General features: G+C 40.7%; 1 protein-coding gene across 4 annotated transcripts in view; it reads left to right on the forward strand.

The window, feature by feature from the left end:
• The window catches only part of cacna2d4a (calcium channel, voltage-dependent, alpha 2/delta subunit 4a), a 78,747-nt gene that overhangs the window by 51,339 nt on the left and 18,075 nt on the right, over positions 1-9,333 (forward strand). The gene's annotated exons all lie outside the window — the stretch shown is intronic.

The following is a 9,333-nucleotide window of genomic DNA, read 5'->3' on the forward strand; positions in this document are numbered from 1 at the left end:
CCTGTGGCAGCTCTCGTAAGGGCTAGCCTTGTGCGTGTGTTTGTGTGTGTGTGTGTGTGTGTGTGTGTGTGTGTGTGTGTGTGTGTGCGCAGAGTGTGCCGAGAGACAAAGCGTTGGACCTCACCAGGTAAAACAATAGATTTTATGGGTAAATGTTGGAATAAATTTAGGATAAATCCTCAATAAATAAATGTGTGTGTGTGTGTGTGTGTGTGTGTGTGTGTGTGTGTGTGGAAGTCATTGTGAGAAAGCACAAATGTTTTCTTTGAAAGACATTAGTGATCAGTGACAGAAAGAGGGTGGGTGGGGGAGTTAAGGGGTGTGGAGTGGGGATATCAACTGGTGGGGGGGATTGTGTGTTTGTTTGCACACAGCCTATAATTACTTGGCTGCTTCCTTACATGGACTGAATCATAGTTGACACACACAAACACTCACACACATCGTGCTCTTAATGAGCGTGTGAATCGTTTGGCTCAACGGTGCCGCCTTTTCGATGCTTGAGAGTGTGTGAATGTGAAAAATCCGGGCGCATTGGTGGGAGTGACTCTGAGGTCTGACACCCAGGTTGGCAAAGTACATGGGATCTCTGACGCTAACAAATGTACTCCCAAATCTGCTATAGCTTCTCTATCTTTCTTATTATTAGCAAAAAAGCAATCTCCAAAATCATCGAGGTTTGCAGCTTCTCATTTTTAGACTGCGCTGAAAGTCACTTTTACAGGTTAAAACGACCAGCGCTGCCAGCGGAAGATCGTATCAGCTGTCACTAAATAACATGAATTGCAGGAGCAGCTTCAGGTCAACATTAAACTTGTCTAGAAGGAAGCTCTAACACATCTGTATTGCCATGAGTGGACCAAGAGTGCTTTTGTAGTTCCAATTAGTTATACGTTTTCTCTTCAGCCGACCATATCACATGCCATTGCATTCTTCCAGTGAAACTTTCCTTCAATAAGTAATACATAAATAAGCTTGAGCAACTAATACGAATAGTTTTTCATGTAAAAAAAAAAAGACATGTACCGAGATAACTGTAACAATAAGTTACAATATGGATTCCAGCAACATGCCGACTTGTACAACTTCCTGAGTTTGCACACATCACTGTCTCTCACCACCTCCATGGCTTTGCTCAGGCCAATTAAAACACTAGACTGATCAGCTGCCCAACACACGCACACGCACGCACACGCACACACACACACACAACCTGGACATGAGTCCTTGGTTTCCTGTCCAAACGTGGGCGCTCGTGCTGGTTTCATTTATCTTGAATGTACTTCCTGGCAAACAGAAGTCTGTTTTATCTGCCAGTAGCTGCTGCCAGTGCTTCTGGCTGTATATGACACACTCTTCAGTGGATGTTATGAAAGATGATTGGCTACATTTACTGTAATAGCGGTCAAGGTGCAATATGGCATTCCACATACAAGTTTTATTCTTATTTTTATGTTTTTCTACTAGTGTTGAAGGACAGTTTGTATCAGAAAGAACATCTGCTTTCATAGCAGCAAGGCGTTGGCTGTTTGTGTGTGTGTGTGTGTGTGTGTGTGTGTGTGTGTGTTTGCGCATGCGTGCGTGCGTGTATGTGTGTTTTATCCCAAAGGGGTAATTAGTCCTCTAATTAGTCCTGCCCCTCCTCTCTGGAGTGCAGGGGTCAGTGACAAAGGTGAGCGACGGTGACGCAACCTTTCAGCTGCTCCGAATTTGGTGCCAAGCTCAAGGACACTTTGGACCAAATATAGAAAAAATGCTGGAGGGCCTACACTGTCCAAATATCCACAATATAATAATTTGGCTTTTTGTTGTGCTAGATATATGTGTACACATATTTGTTTGTAACATTAGCGTTTTACTTCTGCCGATTACTCTTTAAAAATCATAAAAGTGGTGTTCCTTTGTGAAGAAGATCTTTCTGAGCAAAATGTGTGAGCGTCATAAATATTTGTTTGCCGCAGGGCTTATGTTGTGATACAATATAAAATCGCATTGGCTTTTTGTCGAGGGAACCAGAGCGATGCTTACTTCAGGGTAAAATACGTCGTCCCTGCAGCACTTTATTCTACTGCGCACCACGGCAGCTTGGTGGAGAAGTGCAGCTATGCTGTCATTCAGAGAATATGGTGCGTCGTTGTTTTGGAAAACATGTTTCTGGGCCATTTATCTCACTACCATAAGTATTATGCAATCACATATTACAGTAATAAGTTATTACATTGAAAAATACACTATTTGTAATTCAAATAATGGTTGAGGGTAATGTAGTTACCCCAAAAGATGTTTAATTTGACTGTTTGTGTACATGTGCTTATCATACGCTGTCAGTGTGACCAGGTCTCTCAAAAGACTTCAGACATGTTTCAGAAACTTTTAAGCAATTTTAGAATGTATTGTATCAAATCCCTGACTTGCTTATGTATTACAGAACATACTCTCTGACTTATCCTGAGAATATATTTGCATCTGATTGAGCCACTGCGCCCCTGTGGAGCGAGCGTCAGCACTTGGAATTTCATGTCTCTCCCCTCCACCCAAAATTCGATCTGATTTGACTTTGATTTCCGTTGACCTTTCAGTCTGCAACAGATGAAATGACAGCTGTCTGTGATGTAACCTGAAAGCGATCCCCAATGGATGAAACGGACATTCATCTGCAAAAGGTTTCTTGGGCCCCAAGCTCTTCTTGTTCACCACCTTCTAACTGTAATGAGCCTCTGCCTTTAGTTTTGAAGAGAATAATGTAAATCAATGACAATCTTTGCCTCTGCACTGCACCCTGTGTCCCTCCCCTGCGGTGAGCACATACTATACCTCTGATCAAGCTGGAATTACAGGGATATTCTAGAGTTGCGTTAACCAGAAATGCTCAAGTATACAGCTCAAAACGCTGGAAATAATCTACTGATGAGTTTAGTTTTTGAAAGTTAGTTGAAATCATGTATAAATCTAAGCTCCTTAGGCGGCTCCTTTGAGACTTTGCCCACTGATCGAGAGGAAAAGAGTTTTGAACACAAGATAAGATGATAAGGTGAGCTTGATTTATTTGGTCCTCCCAGTGATGTGTCTACTTTTTTGGGCTGTTTACCGTCTGGCAAAAAGGCCTTCTGGCGTGAGGATCCCTTGTTAATGCCAGCACCTCCTGCCAAGGCGACTTTTATGGCCGGTTCTGTTCCATCAATGATGCAGGAAAAACGTGTTATGAAAAATGATTACTGGCAGTGGTTTGGAGCAAAATGTGTATTTTTTAACCTTTCTGCCTGGCTATTGTAGTCTCACCCCGCAGCATTTCTCCATCAGATGTATTCATTCCCCATGCAGCCACAAGAATATTGGTTAATTTATTATCCAGGAGGCATGATTAAATCCCTGAACTCCTTGTGCGTTGCCTCTAATATTGATGATATATAAATTTAAACTCTGTTGCACTCATTATAAGTTGCTGTGTGAACTATGTGGTTGCGTATCGTCTCTCTCCCCTTTTTGCAGCAGTCCTCATCCCTCTTTCTTTCTCTCCTTTACTGTCTCCTCCCTTGTCTCTTTATCTCTCTTTCTCTCTCTATCTTTTAACACCTCCACCCCCACCCTCACTCGGTAATTTACTGTGCTATTGGGTGAATGTCAGTGAAGATGAATTGGCTCTCGTCTTCGTCTTAACACCGGGTCTGGCCAGGCACGTTTAGCACTACAACCACTATCCCGCATAGAGAAAGTGTCTTCAAGGCACCATCCATCTTAACTCATACACTCACACACACACAGCAGTTGTATATGTCCATGGTGCCGTGCCAGCAGTCATCAGTGTCTTTGTTCCCATATATCAGTGTTTTATATTATGAATTAGCCTCAGGTTGACCAGACAGTTGTATGGCCCTTTGGTCAATCTGGTCAATGAGGGTTGTTGCTACATTAGCAATCAATCATGTTTTAAATCATGCTTTTTTCCAGACAGACTTTTATTGAGTAGCCTTTTGTATTCCCATTACTTTAGCTTTTTTGTTCATTTCTGTTATTCTGGTTTTCCTCCTTGGATTTAAAGCACTTTAAAATGGTTTTGTAAAAGACATTATTGCATTAAATGTATTTCATTGCCACTTAAAAAGTGGCTAGATTTAAATGTGCTATCCTGTCATGGTAAACTGAAGTCGGTAAGGTAGCATGCAATGTACTTTAGAAGTTAATTTAATGGATCTATTTAAACATCCAGGATAATAGACTCTTGATCTTCCTGGAAAGGTAATGTTTTCTAGGAAAATGTGCAACCTCATGTTGCACTGTCATGTATCTCTTTATTTTTAACAATCCATTATTTCTACTGTTCCTATGCTGTCAAACTGCTTTTCAGTTACCAGTTATTCATAAAATACCATGTTCATTTACAGCTTTAAATTTGAGTGTTTTTTGTATTTTTTTTATGTTGTAACTACATATGTTTAAAAAACACACACACACACATCACCTGCGTGCTCCCTGAAGCATCACCAGTGCTTCTAGCAATCAGGACGCTTCAAGCATAGCCAGTAGCCTGAGGTAGCCCCATGTAGTCAGAGTTTGCTTGATGTAATTAGACATTAATCATCAAAATCATTATGTGATACCCAGACACATTAGTTGGCCGATGCCTTACGTCATAGTTTTTGGAAAATGTGACTGAAAGTGAACACAGTGTCTCACCCTCATAATAAAAAAACAGTCTGACCAACAACGGGCCCATTTGGAGTCTGTAATAGTTTAAGAAACTCAATGTGTGCAGCCAGCCTTGTCTGTTGATTTTCCCTATAACACGCTATCTGTCACTGCAGGATAAATTAAGTGGTACAGCCAACGGATTATGATGTATTTTTGGTGCACGCACACACACACACACACACACACTCTCACACACACACACAAACACTCACAAAGTTTATCCCCTCTGAGAGTCTCATTAATTTGGCCAAGTTGATTTGTTCTGAAAGGCTCTGAATTCATCACAGCTAGACAGATGGTGAAGAGGGATTTCCTAGAGGAGAGGAAGAGGGAGAGACAGAGTGGCGTGGGGCTGACAGGAGACAAGAGTGGGGGAGGGAAAAAGAGAGGGAAGAGAAGGAGTGAAAAAAAGAGAGGACAAGAGAGCCGAAAAGTGCAGGAAGTACAACGTAAAAGAGTGGAAGAGGGAAACAAGCAACAAGAGAGCAGTAGAGGAATCAAGTGAAACAGAGAGAGGGATAGTTGAGAGATAAGTAGGAAGAGGTGAGCGAGCACCATCTGTCTTATTAGAGAGTCAGAACAAAAGACTAGAGAGAGGGACGTCATGGGAAGTATAAGGTAAATATATATATAGACACACACACACACACACACACACACATATATATATATATATATATATATATATATATATATATATATATATACACATACTCACACACACACACATATATATACACACACATATATATATATATATATATATATATATATATATATATATATATATATATGTGTGTGTGTGTGTATATATATATGTGTGTGTGTGTGTATACACATACATACATGTGCATACAAATCAATTAATGCAGGTTAAATAAGATTGAACACTTTGCATATTGTTTGTTTAACCTGCAAACATACAGAAACATGAAAAGTGATTTTCTTTTTGTTGTTTTTAGTGGGCGTTACAGTCAATGTCAGAACTATTTATTGTCAAACAACAGCTGACTGCACACATCAGCACAACAAGTTCATATTTGGGGACACTGTGCCGGTCCAACTCACATTGTAGCTGGAGATTCTGCATAAAAGTATTAGTGTATTAGGAAGAGATATGAACCCAGAATGTTGAACTTTCAAATGTAGGTACTTAAGTTTTGCAATTATGAAAGTGCATAAGTGAGGTTAAGGAAAGAGGGGTGATCCCACAAAAAAGACGCACGCACACACACACACACAGGGCATGTGGATCCCCTTTCACATTATAAAAGTGGGTAATTGAATTTCACACTAAATTAGTACCTCAAAATGACGCCACATTAATTTCCTTTTGATGTGTGACGAAATAGCCCTGTTATGAGCACAAGCTACCATGTAAACATTCAGAACAGGGGAAAGAGCATGGCAGTGTTTGCAGTCACTCTTTCTCTCTCTCACACACACACACTCACACACACACACACACACACACACACACACACACACACACACACACAGGAACATGTTTCTCCCTGTCTCTCCACTATGAATGATTTAGTGAGCGTGCCTCCAACAGGCCCGCTCAAGAAGGCTGTAAAACTAGGTTAACTTAAGGTAGGCTCTGCTGACTTAGAAGGTCCACACACACACACACACACACACACACACACACACACACACACACACACACACACACACACAATGTCAACAGCATTTATTTTCATTTTAAAGAAACAGGCTACCCATTTAACACCCTGTCACTTCGGTTCTGTCACCTTTGAGACGGTGAAACAGGGTGACAGGATCCTCTGTCCACCTTTTAACTCTGTCAATGTTTTTCATAATGATACAAAAAACATTAACACAACTGTATTACTTTAGTTCTCTTAGATTTTTTTTTATTGTTCAGTGTTTGGTATTTGCTCAACACTGAACATGTTAAGCACAAATGTGCAGACTCATTCACTGTGTGTGTTTTGTGTGAGTCCTTTGTGTCGGCTAGAATTAAAAGTTAGTTAGTTCAAGACGACGTGCCACCTTTTCCTTTCTTTTAATATAAAAATACCATGTGCCTCGGCCCGCGCAGGCCCCTCTGTCTGCATCCTCGACGTTCAAAAAGTTGCGCATGAGAAAGTGAGAGACACCTCTAGAGAGAGAGAGAGAGGGAGAGACAGAGAGACAGAAGGAGGAGGATGAGGAGAATGAGGGAGGGAGGTTGAGTCATCATTCTTTCGTCCAATCCCAGGCCTCTGCCTGTTGCTTTGGTAACGCAGTGCAGCCTCTGGCGACTCCTCTGAGGTTAGTGAGCTTCAGCACAGAGGTGTGTGTGTATTTGTGTGCGTGTGTGCGTCTGCGTGTGTGTGTGTGTGTGTGTGTGTGTGTGTGTGTGTGTGTGTGTGTGTGTGTGCGTGTTCTTGTCTCTCTCTCTCTCTCTTGAAGTTGTCACAAAAAACAACTGGACTTTAGTTTAAGGTCAGAGGTCGGGTTTAATTGCTTACTTGTCATAATAGTTAAACAAGTATGTGCATCCATTTGGGTGTGTGTACTTTCCTAAAAGTATTTGTCTATCACCATTTACTGTGTTGTCTGATTGTACATGTTCATGCATTTATGTATGTGCTGGTGCATCGGTTGACCTTGCGTGTGTGGAGAGTCAGTGGGCAGCTGTGTGTCACACATGAAGGATTTCAATTCAAACTGCTTATTGTAATCAACTGCTGAACTAGTCGACCAGAATTTGCCTCTTTTTCCTGGCTGGAGCAGTGTTTGTTGCCCAGCAACATCAGTTTATTGAACACTCCCCATCACAAAGTCATGGGATTGCCTCAGGCATTGTTGAACGCAGCCTTTTGCCTTTTGCAGAACACCAACAATAATTTTGGTGTTTGAGTTGAAAGGTTCCTCGATTCTGTGTTTGAGTTTCATTTTTGTTAAAGTCTTGAAAAAGAACGTTGGAGAGGAGATATTAGTCAGATAAAAGAAGTCCTCATCCAGAGTGCCTTATTACTGTTCACATATCCTTTGCCAACAAAACCAGAATAGGCGTACAGAGGCCAGTTTGGATTAAGAACTGGAGCTTGTATCTACCTATGTGAAATAGATTAAATATAGAGAGACACAGCCCGTTGAATGACCAGCCACAATACAAGACAATTTCCTGTTAAAACCACAAACAATTGAGAAACACATTTTCCAATGTCATGAATCAGAGTACAATTGCTACTGATTTCTACTAATAAGGCAAAAGACAATTTTAAGATCTGCAGGAGGAACGGTGCGTGTTTGAGTTCCATTAAATATACTTTTTATATCATCTAAAAACATTGCAGAAATTTCCTTCTGTCCTTGCATCATTCACATATTTGTATTTCTAATTATTGCACCGCTCTTTAATGCTGTGCGGCATATTTCCGTTTTTTTTCTTTCTCTTCTCTCTGCAGCTGTCAACAGCAATATTTCGTGCAAATATACTAAACATAAACCCTACATATAAATGAGTAATAGAGGACAGCAAAGGACGTGAGTTAGTACAAGTGAAGCAAGATGCAGATTCAATGTGAGGCGTATCTGTCGAGGCATTTGGGGTCTTTGATGGTGAGGTTAGGATTCAAATGATGGAGAGATTTAGCTTCTCAAGGTCAAACGGTCACTTAAAAGAGAGGATAGAAAGAAAGAGAACAAGGACAACAAATGTTCTGAACTGCCTTTATTCTGTCTTCCTGATGAATGTTTTGCAATTGTCGATAAAAACTATAATTATGTGCTCGTGTGTTTGTGAGGGAGGCGAGAGAAAACAAGTGACATTTCTAAGTGAGAGAGCTATAATCTCTGGGCATGTTTGTGTTGGCATCGCGTCTTTGTCAGTGTTGATGTGTGCGCCTGTGTGTTTTAGACTCTGACTGTGTGCATGTGTGAGTACAAGAAAGAATAGAAGAGACAGAGAGATGATGAGCCTTTGACATGTGTTGAGATAAACAGTAATCTTGTTGTCCACAGTCGCTTCCAATAGACAACACGCACACTTTTAAAACCCTAAAATAGGCACGAAATGCCTTAAATATAGAGTTGGTGATTTTAGTTACTTTTACTAATATGAAACACGACCATGTGGAGGGTTTTCAAGGCTTTCACAACAAAGGCGCTTGCTTCTAGTTGTGCACAGATATTTATCATTCAAACGTGTGAAAAAGATTCAATCGTCCAGAATGCGATGCGAAGAGATTGTTTTTCAAGGATGAGGTTTGAAAGACTTCATTTCAGTGTGCGCACTGGAGAATATGTCTCTTCTTACATAATCACACAATTTGTAACCACTAAAGGATTAACTTTGCATGGAAGATCACACTTCATTCATATCCTGGAGTTGGATGAGGAACGAAAATAATCAAAGGCCAGATTATATACAGCACTTAGTGGAAGTAAAGTGTCTGTAACAATCAAAAATGAAAGAGTCACTTAATACCCCAGGAGGATCTTTCTTCTCCGACCTCCAGTGGTTTTCATCTCGATGCAGTGATGCATCTTCAGGGATGCTCCGGTAGGTCAGGAAGTAAAACAGGCTCCTCGTGGAGGGCAGTATCAGAGTAAAGTGTTATTATTACCAAAAGGAATGAGGACATTTTACAAAAATAATTTAAAAAAACAGAATAATATTCTAAAAGC

This window comes from Clinocottus analis, unplaced genomic scaffold (assembly GCF_023055335.1).
Source record: "Clinocottus analis isolate CAN_PGR_092001 unplaced genomic scaffold, fCliAna1.0.p SCAF_20, whole genome shotgun sequence".
Classification (NCBI taxonomy): Eukaryota; Metazoa; Chordata; class Actinopteri; order Perciformes; family Cottidae; genus Clinocottus; species Clinocottus analis.